Here is a 15,063-nt window from a genome sequence, read left to right as displayed (position 1 = left end):
ATTTATTTTTAATGTCTTCCTTTTTTATGAGGATCACAGGCAATCACATGTTCCTGGAAAGAAGTTGAGCCTCTATAGATAAGGTGTCATGTGGCCGAGCATTTTATCTGGATTTCTCATGAGAGGAATTGTTATGGGGGGAAAATGTGAGTCATGAGAGGAATGACTTGTCGGTGGAAGAAAGTATCTGAGACGAAAGAAACAAGCCTGGGAAGGAGGAAGGAGATGAGAAGGAATGGAAAAATTAAAGACGGGAGTGATGGAGTTGTGTCAAAGGCTAGGATGAGGAGGGAATGGTGGACAGATGAGAAGACTGTAGGCAAAGAATAGAGAGATAAAGTGCATGATGTGTGGGAATGAGAGGGAAGTGATGGAGTGGTGTACATATGCGAAGGAAGCGATAGGGTGCAAAGGAAGTAAGTGGAAATGGGAAGGATGTGATGGAGCATTGCAAAAGGTGGTTATAAGAGTATTATGGAAATGGTAGAGTGATGTAGAAGAAGGTGTGTGGTAAATGGGAAGGAAGTGATGGAGCAATGTAGGAGGTGTTCTGTGAGAATGGGAAGGAAGTGAGGGAATCATGTAGAAGGTGGTGTGTGGGAATAGGAAGGAGGTGACAGAGTGATGAATAAGGTGGTATATGGTAATGGAAAGGAAGAGATGGAGCAATGAGGAAAGCAGTGTGTGGGAATGGGAAGGAATTGATGGAACAATGTAGAAGGCATTATGTGGGAAGTGGAAGGACACGATGGAGTGATGTAGAAGGTGGTGTGTGGGAATGGGAAGGAAGTGATAGAGCGATGTAGACGTTATTGTGTGGGAATAGGAAGGAAGTGATAGAGCGATGTAGAAGGTGTTGACTGGGAATGGTGAGGAAGCGATGGAGCAGTAGAGGATGTGTGGGTAGGAAGTGATGGTGGTATGTAAAAGTAGTACATGAAAATGGTTAAGAAGAGATGGGGCAATAAAGTCAATAAAAGTATTAGAGCAGGAAATAGGAGGATGGGTGGAAACAATAAGAAATAGATTGAGCAGTGTGGAAGATGAAATGGGACAAGGAAGTAATGGAGGAGATCAAACAAGGTGTAGATTAAGTAATATACAGTAAACGATAAAGTATGAGAAGGAAGTGATAGAATGTGTAAAAGCCAGGTAACATGGAAATGAGAAGAAAGTGATGGCGCAGTGAGGATGTGGATGTCTCAAACTGAAGAGGACACAATGGTGCCATATTTAAAATGTGTGGGACAGATAATGAAGTGATAGAGCAGTGTAGGTGGTGAGTTTTGGCAATATGAAGGAAGTAATGGATTGGCCTAGAAACAGATCTCTGGACAGATGACTCGATGTAGGAGGTGACGTAAGTAAATATGAAAGTGTTGGAACAATGTAGAAGAAAGCTGTGGAGAGGTGGAGATGATCTTGAAAGATTTTTAGGAAGTGCTGATGTTCGGACCTGATCATTACACCTTTAAGGAGGGTTTTTCACTCATTCATACAAAGCCTATAGTCAATACCTGCTGTATGCCTCTGCCCAGAGTTAAGATGGTCTCTGAATGCACATAGTCAATAGTGAGTAGTAGACTCTGTACATCTTGGCATGGTCATGTTGTTCACTCATATAAAACATGGCTTGTCATAAGTTCCATGGACTGCACTGTATGTTTTTGGCCATACTATGGTGACATCAGTTGTTTTTGTGCTGAGTGACACAGCAGGGACTTGGTGGTGACGCTGACACACGGCAGGATATTTCCCCTTGTTTACATTCTGCTCAGGAACAACACAGGCGGCTGCCGAACACACCAACATCTGATGACGCTGAGAATATATTACGTGTCTGTGGAGAACATGATGTGTGTGTGTGGTCTGTGGTAGAGAAGATCCACCAGATAGTTCCACCAGAGTATAGACTCTTGCACCAGTCCGCTCTAGGTGGCGCTCTGGTTGCTGTATGGCTATTACCACTTCCTTTTGGCACTGGAGCTATGTATCACTATTCTGCAGAGAGGTTTCCTTTCCTTTAGGTAAAAGAGCCTTATGTTGCCTCTAACCCTGTATCTGAAAACCCTGGCCAAGAAAATGTGGCTTGTTTGTACCTTCTGTCATAAGCTTTCATGGTATAAGCCCCTTCAAGGTCCCCAATAACTTTGTGCAGTTTATAATACTGATGTCTTCTTATGTGGCAGAGGAACATTGAGACCCCAGGTTGTGGATACGACTACTTTGTCTGCAACCTTACAGCTATGTGGACAACCCACGCAATGTTGGCCCTACATATAAACCGATGAGACTTGCTCATTCTCTTGCTCCTCCCTCCCATGAATTTTTATTCCTGACAGCTCTGACTATACCTCGCAGCCCCCTCAAGACTTTTCCTGTTTCTTCCTGTCTGCCATGAGAAACCCCCCATCCCCCTACTTGGGTACCAGACTGCTTCCAGCTGTTTGTCTGTACGTCTCAGGTTACTGGGCTCTAGGCTCCATCCAGAGACTCACTGTGGCCTAAGTTATAAACACCCTAGAAATTCTCACTAAGATGTCTAATCCCTGCCGTAAATTATATGGACACTGAAGGTCACCAAAGGGCAATATTGGACTAAATACAAAAAGATGGATCTACTGCTAATGTGTTGTGGAGCAAATAAACCCAAGCAGACATGGAAGCAGATTGGAGTTTTGGAATTTGCTTCCATGGAAGTGTTTATAATTCACATATAAGTATATTATGGCCCCTCGTGTATATCTAGAAGGTGGGTCCTCGCAAGTGGTTAGATCTAGAAACCCTTCCTGCAGCTTTCACAGGTGATGTCTCCTCTGATGTATACATTCTTTTTCCTCTTCTTCATTTGGCCATTGGCCATGATGACTTCTTCCAGCCATGTCTCATCTCTGCAGAGTTTGACACACAGACATCTCAGGTTCTTCACTTTTCCATCATTCTCCCCACCTTGGTGCCCCAACATTGTTATCCTGCTGATACCCCCAACAGTGTGCTCCCGCTGTGCTCCCCAAGGCCCCAAATAATATACCGCAGGAATAATAGTACCATACAGATAACCCCCATAATAATATAAAAGTCCCACCAATAATATTAATTCTCTCCCAGAGTGCCCTCTTTAGTAATATCATCTACAATGCCCCCAATAGTGGTAATACTCCCTTAGTAGTTACCTTCATAGTGTGCCCAATAATAAATAATAACATAGTGCACCCAGTGCTAATAAGGCCTCACTATATTGCCCTCAGTAGAAATTAGGACCCCTATAGTGCTCCAGTAGTTAAAATGGATACTGTAGTGTCCCCAGTAGTTATAATGCCCTCTATAATGCCCCAATAGTTTAAATGCCCCTACGGTGCCCCAGTAGTTAAAATATCCCAAGTAGATAAAGTGTCCCTGTAGTGCCTCAGTAGTGATGATCACCCCTGTAGTGCCCCAGAACTTATAATGCCCCTGACCCTTATAGAGCCTCAGTAGTATCCAAAGCCATAGTGACAAATAAAATAAAACAAAAAAAAATCATATACTCACCTCACTGCCGCTCCCCACCACCATCTGCAATGGCAGGCCACAGGCCTATTTCATCTTGCATTCCAGTGCACGCGTTTGCGATTACATTATCACGGAGCCTATGCTGCTGATGGGTCCTCTAATAGGCCACAGACCTAGTGGCCTGAGGCCTATTAAAGTGAATGGCCGTTGGCTCCCTTGTCCCCGACGCATTATTCAACTGTATCCGCGTCTTGAGAATGGCGCTACAGTTGTATGTGAATGAGTGATGTTCATGGCACTGGTTAAAAAGGGGTCTCTAGCTCCAAATGTTTTGGGCTAACTACGTCCCTGATGAGCACCAAAGATCTGACAGATGACCTCAATATGATGTATCTGATATAATTGTATTAAAGTTGCTGATATTTCACGTTTCCTAATGGATAGCACCAATAGGAGGCCCGATTTTGAGCATGGCTTTGAGGTCCACTGTCCTCGATGGATATTTCTTGCTAGAGAACATAAACTTGTGGAAACTAAAGAGATTGTTTAGGTTATCAGGTTTTGGTAATGGTGGTAAAGCTATAGATTGAGGTAAGGGGACAAAACCCTCCTCTGCCCTCAAACTAAGTTGCCTGGATGATACATGCATCAACAAATTATCACCCTCATCTGTGTCCTTAGATGACTTGATTAGGGGAGTCCATTCCTTCCGAAATCCAACTCTATTCCCCACTAATCAGTGTTTATGGAGCTCTTCGACCCTGACATCCTCCTAGTCTGGATCATTTACCTTGTATGCCCTTTGGATTGGAAATTCTTCAGCAAAAAAGGTCCTACCTGACCCAACCAGTAGCCTGCAAGGTCTGGTCCCAGAATGTCACAAATGATGATGCTTAAGATGGGTGCCAAAGCAATGGTGTACCCCGCCTCCTTTTCAGCACCATCTCCCCAAGCTCTCTGTCTAAGCCTCGTTGTAATGTTGGGTGCAGAACTGAAAAGCCTCAAATATTTAGTGTAAAGGGTCATTGTTGTCTATGTCTTCTATGAGGAACACTGTACCCAGGCCCACATTGCCTCCATTGTCCAAGTAGATGGGATGTTAGGCACGGGTAATATAATTAGTGCAGGTCACACTGTATTAGTACTGCATGACAACAGGGGGGTTTTGTTACACATTCGGTTGTGATGCTCTGAATTCCAGGCTCTGGTAGATACCAGCAGATCATCCCTAATAAGGAGTCGGCCCCTGACATTCTTCCTCTAAGACCCTGCTGTTTCTTATCTCCTCAGTCAGTGGATTAACTCGCTGTGCGCTCAGGAACCTGCTGCAATAAGACTCTAAGAATCTGTATATTACCCACAATGGGGTCACTGGTGCCCCCGTTGTGGCCAAGGGAAGGTAACTGCTGTGGTCCATCACCCAAGCCATATATTTAGTGCTATGACTAGTGATACAGATTGGTTGTCACAGATGTTGGGAAAGCAGGATGATCAGGAGAGTTGCCAGTAACGCCCCCTAGGGGTTGTCATAAGGTTTGGGTCCTGCCGTATTATTGGTCATCTACATTGGTATCACTGCAGGTGTGTTGCTATAGATAAGGCTGAGCATAGAACATAGGGAAATATGGAGGACGGCCGTGCTGTGGACAACTTGTACATAAAAGGCTTTGAGGGCGCCACTGTGACCGTGGGTAGAAAAGTTGTAGGACAATAGCTCTTAAACCATTTTACTCACCCAAGACTTATCGGAATCCTTCATCAGGTCTATGCTGCTCAAACCACGGGTAACATGAAATCCTCAAAGGGTCCCTTACGACAGAGAGCTATGTTTTACTCTGAAGTACTCTAGTGTTTCAAAGAAAACATGATTTTAAAAATGAACCAGTTCTGGGCATGGGGAGTAGTGATGAGCGGCAGGGGCAATATTCGAATTTGCGATATTTGGGCGAATATTTGTCATAAATTCGCCAATTTGAGAATTCGCCATTATTGCCTTGATTGCGAAAATCGGCAATGTAATATTCGCGTATTGCGTGCGCAATACAGGCGTGGGTCACTTTTGCTACAATTTTTAAGCTGCTAGAAGTTTCCTGAGACTGGAGAAAATGGTTGGCACGGCAGAACATAACAATAGCTTTATGTGCAGTTAGAGTGCTCCGATATATTCGCAATTGCGCAAATCGGCAATTAATGATGCGCATATTTTCGCGCAATACGTGCAACTTCACATTTTATCAGGTCTAACTACATATTACTGATTGGTGCACTAAGGGTACTTTCACGCTTGTGTTGTTGGATTCTGGCAGGCAGTTCTGTCGCCGTAACTGCCTGCCGAATCCGGCAATCTGTATGCAAACGGATACCATTTGCAGACGGATCCGGAGGCATGCATGCTGCAGTATTTTCTCTCGTCCAACAACCGTACAGTGACTGAACTGAAGACATCCTGATGCATCCTGAACGGATTTCAGTTTTTTTCTGGTCTTGAGCCCCCAGGACAGAACTCTATGCCGGAAAATAATAACGCTAGTGTGAAAGTACCCTAAGTATTGTTGTGACATCACAATGTCTGTAGCATGTATGTATGGACAGCAGAACCTATCAGCTACACTATATCAGGATATAACCTACACTGACTATCTCCCACTAACTATCTGTATTATATATATGAGCTAACTAACTAACTATCTAATGTAATGAGATGAAAGCACAGAGCATAGCAATGACACTGCTCTCTCTCTCTCCGAACTTTAAAAAACTGCAGAAAATGGCTGCTGGGGAGGTCCTTATATAGTAGGGGGGTAGGCAACTTTTCTATTGGTTGCTCGGGATGCTGCTAAACTCAGACAAAGACATTGCAGCCTTCTCATTGGCCCACAAGCAAGAAACAGGGAGAGATCATGGGTTCAGATGAAAAAGAAATCTAGAATATTTGCGAATACGAATATATAGCAATATATTCTAAATCTTCGCGAATTCTCAAAGTGGCGATATTCGCGATTAAAATTTGTGATTCGAATATTCGCGCCCAACACTTATGGGGACAAGAGTCCAAGCACAGGAAGAAGAGCCTGCTTTGAGGCCTATCCCTGACCTTCTTGGCTTGACAAGTCAATGAAGCCAACCAGGTTGAGGGAAGTCACACAGTGGACTCTTCTCCCTGTGCCCGGACTCTTCTCCTCATTCCTGGAACATTTTTATACACTGTATCATTTCAGAGTAAAACTTGTCAACCTGTCCTGAAGAATGTGGACTTCAGGCTCTTCAGTCTCTCACAACTCTTCGGTCTACTCTTCCCGGAGTGCAGCCGACACTGCCTACCCCTCTGGTTGTGGCTTTTGGAGTCTCAGAATGATTTGAACGAACCATATCCATCTGCCTTTTCTTGGTGGCTGTATCTTCAGCCCTGACCGGCTCCCAACAGAGAATTGTCTCAATCCTTCAAACTTACATCCAACTGTGTGGCACCAAAACAAACTTCATATCCCCCTTTGACTCCTGAAATGGCAGAATGTGGTGTCCCTAGGCCTCTTCGTTTTTACATAAAACTACAAAAAAGGTCCTGAACTAACTGGACTAACTTCACTTCAGTAATGGCACCTGAGGCTGACCTTCCCTGTCGTAATTCCAAAGAGGAACTGGAGGACCTAAACAGACTGACCCTCCACTGGGTGGAGAATCACCAGTGACCGATGTCAAGCCACATAACCACCATATGCATACATATACATATTACATACTGCAGTGAAGTCGGCATACATGTACCACCATACCAATACCCAATATGTACCATGAAGAACATAAAGCCCATAGATCTCCCACAGCAAAAGGCGTAACATATAAAATACACATGAACAGTGTCCTTACAGGAATGAAAGGGTTACAGACAGGCTATAGCGTAACACAAAGTGCAAGAGCGGTGAGAATGAAGAGCGCCACCATCGTACACCACCATGACTGTTTATGAGGGAGAGATGGAATGATAGAGAGAGACACGGGGCGCTGCACGCACAGACACTACCCAACCATAGTAAACATAGACGATCTCTCTTCTCACTCTCTCTCCCCTCCTCTCTCTTTTGTCTTTGTTTTCCTCATGTTTTCTTTTTAACTCTATTTCTTGCTATTGTCTATCATCTCCCTCTAAAATCTCCTCTCTCTCTTTTCCTCCTTATCTTTTCTGTCTTTGTCTCTCCTCTCTTGTATTTCTCTCCTCCCTCTGTGCCTCCACTTCTCCTGTATCTCTGTCCCTCCTCTTTCTTCTCCAGTCTCTCTCCTCTCTGCCGCTCTCCTTCTCTCACTCTGCTATATCTGTCTCTCCTTTTTCACACTCTCTATCTCTGCATCTGCTCTCTCACTCTGTCCTCTCAATATCTCTCTCTTTTCTCACTCTCTCATCTGTCTCTCTCACACTCTCTTCTCTCCTTTCACTTATGTCTTTCCTCTCTTACTCCCTCTACCATCTTTCTCTCACCTTTTCCTCTTTTTGTCTCTCTCGCCTCTCTACCTCTGTCTCTTTTTCTTAAATTCCTCCATCTTTGTCCTTTTTTTATTCTCTCTATCCTTTTCCCTCCTCTCTCATCTTCGCCTCTGTATCTTTTTCACACTTTTTTTCTTTCACTCTCTCCCCTCTCTGTCTCTGTTTCCCTATTTCACTCACTCCTCTACAGTATGTCTCTCTCTATCTCTGTGGCTCTTTCTCTCACTGATTTGTCATCTCTTTTTCTTTCCTCTGTCTTTCTTTTTCTCTCAATTACTTCTATCCATCTCTCTATATCTCCTCTGTTTGTCTCTCTCCCTTTCTTCCTCACTCACATCTCTCTCACTCATTCTCTCTCTGTATCTCTTCTCTATCACTTTGGCCACACTCTTCTCTCTTACACAGATACATAGACTCCCATCCCACCAGACAGTGGCCAAAAAAGTGCTAGTCTGGCCATCATGGTCGCCTTTTTTTGCTATATGCCACACTATTCCATACAGAGACATGTGTAAGAAATATATAACACACAGTTTACATTTGATTTTAGATGGGAACCTATTGTGACATATGGCACTAAGTGGTATCTACTGAACATATACGTCTGAGCCCATCCTTGGTCAAGGGTCACTACCTCCCCAAATTCCTGACCATGATGGTGATATCAATCAACTCCTAGCCTGGACAGGTCTAGGAGACCTCCCTCTTCCTTCAGTTTAGGTAGCTCATATATGGTATTGTCCCCAAAGTGATGACAACATGGCCCTTATTTCTGCTCTTCATTTGTTGATGGTGTAGGTTAGGTTGGTTATCCAACTTTGCTGGAGGGGGCCATTTAGTACACGTTTCCCTATGAACATCCTTGTTTTGGAGGTTTTCTGACCACTTTCAGGAGCCTAATTTGCCTAAACTGAAGCATGTACCCCTTGGCATACACAAGTACCCTTTACTCACACTCTGGATGTCAAACGTTTCATTATGTAAGTGGGCCAAAGCCAACCCCTGAGAGCAATGTGTGTCTGATTAAATGCCCTGGTAACAGGACAATAACATATCCAGGCCTGCCAAATGTGGAAGAATTCTTGAGGCCATTGTCTTCTGCAATAAAGACATTTTTCAGAAGGGAGGAGAAGCTGAAACAGTGCAAGACGTTGTGTAACAGTGAAAGGTCAGTAGGCCCAGATCTTGACATTGCCTTACAGTACAATCTTTTGAGCCTTTTTCGAGTGGGAACGGATCTGAGGTTCACCAGTAATCACAAACACATAGATGAATCCATAACGTATGTGACCACCTTATAACTTTAGTGTTCTTCTTAGTGGGTTTCTCCCATTGTAGCAACCATAACAGGTCCATCAAGCAAACATTAATAGTGGGATGAGTTGTACTCAAGAGCTCAGTGACGTTCATCATGGCATCTTCCCAGGAAACCAATTTCTGCCCTACTGCTGCCATCTAGGAGTAGCAACAGACCCATTGAGTGCACAATGCCAAGTGTCAGCTGGTGTGGTGTAAAGGTTATTAGTACTGGACATGGGAGCACATTTTCAGGAGTGATTACACATCACTGTTTGTTTTGCGAGATGGCAAGGAGAATGCTTGCTGTCTGGCTAAAGCCAAGTGTACAGCTTTTTGGAGGAATATTAGACGTTGGGGACTGATCTGTGTGGATCCCTTAGAGAGCATCTATCAATGCAAACAACCCTATTAAACCAGTCAGACTGCCTGTTAGGGTTGATTCTGCTGATTAAAATGATACCTGTCTTGTAAAAATCGGTTCTGGTGTTCCCGATAAAGAAATTATTTTATTCTTTAGGCAAATGAGGGCTTCGGTACAACAAGGGGTGGGGCCTAGCCTCCTCAGCTTTCCAGTGCTTGCCACACCCCTCAGTGCACTGAAGTCCCCATTTGTATTAAGAATAGAAGTCTTTATTTCTCAGGAATGCCACAACCGATTTTCACAAGACAGTTAGGGCTGATCCTGCTGATTAAAATGCTATCAGGTAGTATGCCTTGTTTAATAGGGTTGATCCTGGTGATAGGGTCTTTTAAAAAAAAATAAAAAAATTATGCTCCAGCACTTTTCTGATTCTTTTTTTCTCCACCATCTACCATCAGGGAAGAGTCTGGACAATATACACATTAGATGGTCTGAAATTGGCTGGTTTGGCCAACATTCATCTAAATGTTGAATCTGAAAACCTTACCACAAGATGGCAGCAGATGGGGGAGGGGGAGGTGGAGAAAACGTCCATGGTTCTGAGATGTGCATGGAATGAGATGTTCCGGGATCCACATTTTAGGCCATCTAATGTAGACAATAGATGATCTCACCCTATGCCAATGCACTATGTCTCTCTGTATGAAGTACCTAACCCCCTGCTATGTTCCATTCTTCCACAGTCTACATGGGGTCCTTGTGATATGGGTTTCTGGACATTCTCCAAACTTTTTTTTACACTTGTCTAATAATAACCAGAAGAGCAGGAGCACCATGGTGGTGACATCTGTCTCCTCAAACACTGATGAGTCACAGCCTGTATGTCCACCATACCAGAGCTCTAACACCAGTGTGATGGTGACAGGTTTTAGAGGGTGTCGGATGCATGTACTACGTGTCTGAGCTCTAGAGGTGTTGGACTTGGCCCATCAATATGAGGTGGACTGTTTATATTGTGGACTGACTGTTGTGTCCCACATCCCCGCATTGGTTTCTTAGTATCTTACGCTATTGGTCTCCAGATCAAAATGAAAAAGAACAAATAGAAGATATTATGTTTCTAACTACTGCTCCGATCTTTCTGTTTTCTTCAGATGACTGGAAGATGACGTGATCTGCACACACATAGTGGATGTTTAATGTTTACATACCATATATAAGGTCAGTATCTCTTCATGTATGGTGGGAGGAGCAGACTCCATGTCACATAGCTCCTCCCTCCTGTCTGTGTCACCCTGTGGTGGGAGGAGCACACTCCATGTCACATAGCTCCTCCCTCCTGTCTGTGTCACCCTGTGGTGGGAGGAGCAGACTCCATGTCACATAGCTCCTCCCTCCTGTCTGTGTCACCCTGTGGTGGGAGGAGCAGACTGCATGTCACATAGCTGCTCCCTCCTGTCTGTGTCACACTGTGGTGGAAGGGGCACACTCCATGTCACATAGCTCCTCCCTCCTGTCTATGTCACCCTGTGGTGGGAGGAGCAGACTCCATGTCACATAGCTGCTCCCTCCTGTGTCACCCTGTGGTGGGAGGAGCAGACTGCATGTCACATAGCTCCTCCCTCTTGTGTCACCCTGTGGTGGGAGGAGCAGACTGCATGTCACATAGCCCCTCCCTCCTGTCTGTGTCACCCTGTGGTGGAAGGGGCACACTCCATGTCACATAGCTCCTCCCTTCTGTCTATGTCACCCTGTGGTGGGAGGGGCACACTCCATGTCACATAGCTCCTCCCTCCTGTCTGTGTCACCCTTTGGTGAGCGGAAACCCCCCCCCCCTTGTCACATAGCTCCTCCCTCCCGTGGTATCACCCAGTGAAGGGAGGGGCAGACTCTATGTCACATAACTCCTCCCTTCTGTGTGTGTCACCCTGTGGTGGAAGGGGCAGACTCCATGTCACATAGCTCCTCCCTCCTGTCTATGTCACCCTGTGGTGGGAGGGGCACACTCCATGCCACATAGCTCCTCCCTCCTGTCTGTGTCACCCTGTGGTGGGAGGAGCAGACTTCATTTTATTTATTTAATTTATTCATTTATTTAGCGCTACTATATTCCGCAGCACTTTGTAGAAATTAGCATCGGACTGTCCCCAAGACCAAAAAAGTTAACTAATCCAAGCAGAACTTAGATCCTGGGAAGAACCACATAGGAGACATGTAGGCTCCTTGGAGATGTGGCTCTGACCAGATTTAAACTCAGGACCGGGGTTGTAGCTATAGGGGGTGCAGAGGTAGCAGTCGCTACCGGGCCCAGGAGCCTGAAGGGGCCCAAAGACCCTTGTGCCGCATAAGAAGACACCAGTATTATAGAAAGTGCATGCTGGTCAAGTTACACCTCTGGCTGGCGGGGTTAGGTCAACAATTTGGCATGGGGGTGGGGGTGTCGTTTAAATTTTTGCCTCAGGCAGCAGGAAGGCTATGTGCTTCCCAGCCCCCGGCCACAAAGCACTGAGGGAAGGGTGGCCCAAGCTGAACTCTTGCACCAGTGCACCAGGGCCCGTGAGCCTTTAGCTACGCCCCTGCTCAGGACCCCAGTGCTACATGATATTCTTCCACTATGATCATTCTTGGACATGGAGTGTCTATTGCGACGTCTGGTTGTGTCTGTAACCTCCAGCCTATAGCCATGTAAGCCGGTCCTTGGGGTAACCTTCCTCTTACTTGGTCTAGGGATTAAGAGGAATCTGAACCCCGGACTGGAATGTGTCAGGGAGTCCAGGGCCCTGGGAGATGTCTGTCTGCTCCAGGGTGTTGAAATAACCCATTTTGTGTAATTCCTCCCCAACTCCTGGTTTCCTCTTTAATCTCATGCCAGGGGGAGGGAAGTGCCGAGTCTGCTCTCTGTCACTGTGGAGGAATGAAGGTTTGGGGGCTACATTCTTAACCCTTTAACCTCCTGGTGTGCCTGCATATTGTGTCTATACTTCCCCTGCACTGCTGTGAGTGTTTTTCCGTTTTAGCAATTTCTAAAAATGTTATTCGTATATTACAACCGCTCATACTGTGCCCATTACTCCACATTCAGTCATTCTAATAAATACGACTTATTCTAGCACACGGAGGGGATCCCAGCCCATGTATTAACATAGGGGATATTGATTCATTGTAATAGTCAATATATTATACGTTCCAGCTGGATTGTCAAAAGCGAGGAATTCAACGGCAGAGATTGCAGTCTGACAATGGGTATTTGCCCCTTTGCCACATAAGAAGACACCAGTGTTATGAATGGCACATTGTAGGTAGGGGCCCTGTAACAGATGTAACATTGGGGCCCTGGCGCTATTGTTACAGTCTTAGAAGCCAGTAGGAAGTGGAGTTATTTTCTTTTAAACAGGGCCCATCCCCCTTCCTGACATGTCTGTTTTACTATCTTCACCATGTAATAACAATTCTGGAGCATCTATTCCTATGACTCCATGTTGTGGCATTCCTTTATTATTCCTGCTAGAAGTTATGAATGAATTGCAAGCAGTTTGCAATGAAGGTCCAGCAGGGTGTTACCAGTTGAGGTGTCTGTCCCTGGATAATAGCAGACTGTGCAAGGACACACCTCAACTGGTAACACCCAGCTGGACCTTCATTCCAAACTGCTAGCAATTCATTCATAACTTCTAGCAGGAATAATAAAGAAATGCCACAACATGGAGTCATAGGAATAGATGCTCCAGAATTGCTATCACATGGGGGATGCAAGTAGTTACTAAAATAGACATGTGAGGGGAGATGACCAGTCCTCTTAAAGATACCATTGGACCCTTTTGCTTACAGAGGGTGTTCTTGACACTTCCAGTCTTTAGCCAGTGGGGGATGAGGGTTAATGTCTATGAGCTACACTACACATGCTCTGAAAATGTGCATCCAGATGATATTGCTTTTTGTCACCACCAAGCCATCCGGCGGCTACAGCAAGAAAAACTATGTTTTCAGTGCAAATAAAAAAATTATATAATATATATATAGTTTTCAAAGCTTCATACTAAACCAGAAGTCAGACATCTCACCTGCTGCCTGCTACAGTTACTGTCCATGGCAGGGATGAGTTACATGACTGCTTAGGTTATGACACTTAGCTGATCAGCACCTCCATTGTGCTGTTCTTTACTGATGGGTATACGCTCTACTTTTACTCATCCCAACATGTTATATGGCACAAATGACATCACAATTCTCCACATATAAGCTATGAATTAAGACAGTATCTATAGGCTACAGCAAAATTGTGTCTTACTGTGTCTAAATAACGCTGCCATGCGGTGCCAATGAATAGCGCTATACAGTGCTCACTGTATGGTCCCATCCAGGACTATGGATGGGACCATACAGTGCCCAAACAATACCACCATATAGTGCTTAAAGGATAACTGTCACATTTAGACCCTAATTTCAATTTTCATATATGTAGTTACTAATAACATGATATTCCAGAATCAGTTACTATTAGACTATTACCCCATATTTAATAAGATTCAGCCCTTAGCAACCAGTCTGCATAAAACTGCAATTTCACTATTCAGTTAAGATGGCCGCCACTGCCCTCACCCTGAGGCTAATCCCGCCTGCCCTCACTAGCCAGTAACAATAGCCCCCCAAAAGTGTCAGTAACCAGAGCCCTCCCCCTAAAGGGTTAATCTCCTGCAGCACAAAGGGGTCCTCTTACCACATGTTGCTTTCATTTATACACTGAGCAGATGGCAGATCTCCCTTCCCTGGTCTGCGCTGCTCCAACCCTGCATTCTCCAGCTCTGCTGAGTGAGGGAGCGTCTGCCAAGCGCAGGGACAGGGAGAAGTGCACACAGCCCAGGCACTGTTATCAGCTGCTGGGGAGGACCTGGCTTTATTCATTTACTTACAGTCCCTGGCTGGCTGTAATGTGACCCTGCACGCTGCGTGCTCCGTCTATCTGTTTAGACGAACCATGCCTAGCAACCCAATTTTAAGCACAGGTAAAAGTAGGCAGTACAGGGAACAAAACTGTAGAATTAAGGGGTAATTGAATACACAGTGAAAAGTTGAAATAGGGCCACCAAGGAGATATTAATCACCACAATCCAATACTCAAAAATAAAAAAAAAATACGACAGTTATCCTTTAAATAATACCGTCATAGATATGTATGCCAATGGTGAGAAATTTCCAGTGTGTGGAGCATGGTGAGGACAGGGTGGTGAGAGCCCCCAAGTGGTAGATGGAGGTTCCCTCGTAATTGCCCCTTTTCCCATGTCCTCTACTTCTACTTCATCATTCGGGCCTCTTCATCTAGTGCATGGCATTCCTTACAGCTTTACTTTTCATTTCAACTGCTTCTTGGATCTATCTTGTAATCACAAGGATTTCAGTTATATAAGGGATGTCCTAGGTCTCCTCTGACCTG

The 15,063-nt window shown here is 44.9% G+C and overlaps 1 protein-coding gene across 1 annotated transcript in view; it reads left to right on the top strand.

Annotated features, from left to right (window-relative positions):
- Positions 1-15,063, top strand: part of KANK2 (KN motif and ankyrin repeat domains 2) — a 66,219-nt gene that overhangs the window by 7,506 nt on the left and 43,650 nt on the right. Inside the window, exon 2 of the mRNA XM_040414972.1 lies at positions 10,787-10,853. The gene's annotated coding sequence lies outside the window, so the exon portion shown is untranslated. The remainder of the gene's footprint in view (positions 1-10,786; positions 10,854-15,063) is intronic.

The sequence above is a fragment of the Bufo bufo genome, chromosome 1 (genome assembly GCF_905171765.1).
Source record: "Bufo bufo chromosome 1, aBufBuf1.1, whole genome shotgun sequence".
Lineage (NCBI taxonomy): Eukaryota > Metazoa > Chordata > Amphibia > Anura > Bufonidae > Bufo > Bufo bufo.
The sequence above is the reverse complement of the archived record's forward strand: the minus strand, read 5'-3'. Positions and strand labels throughout refer to the sequence as shown.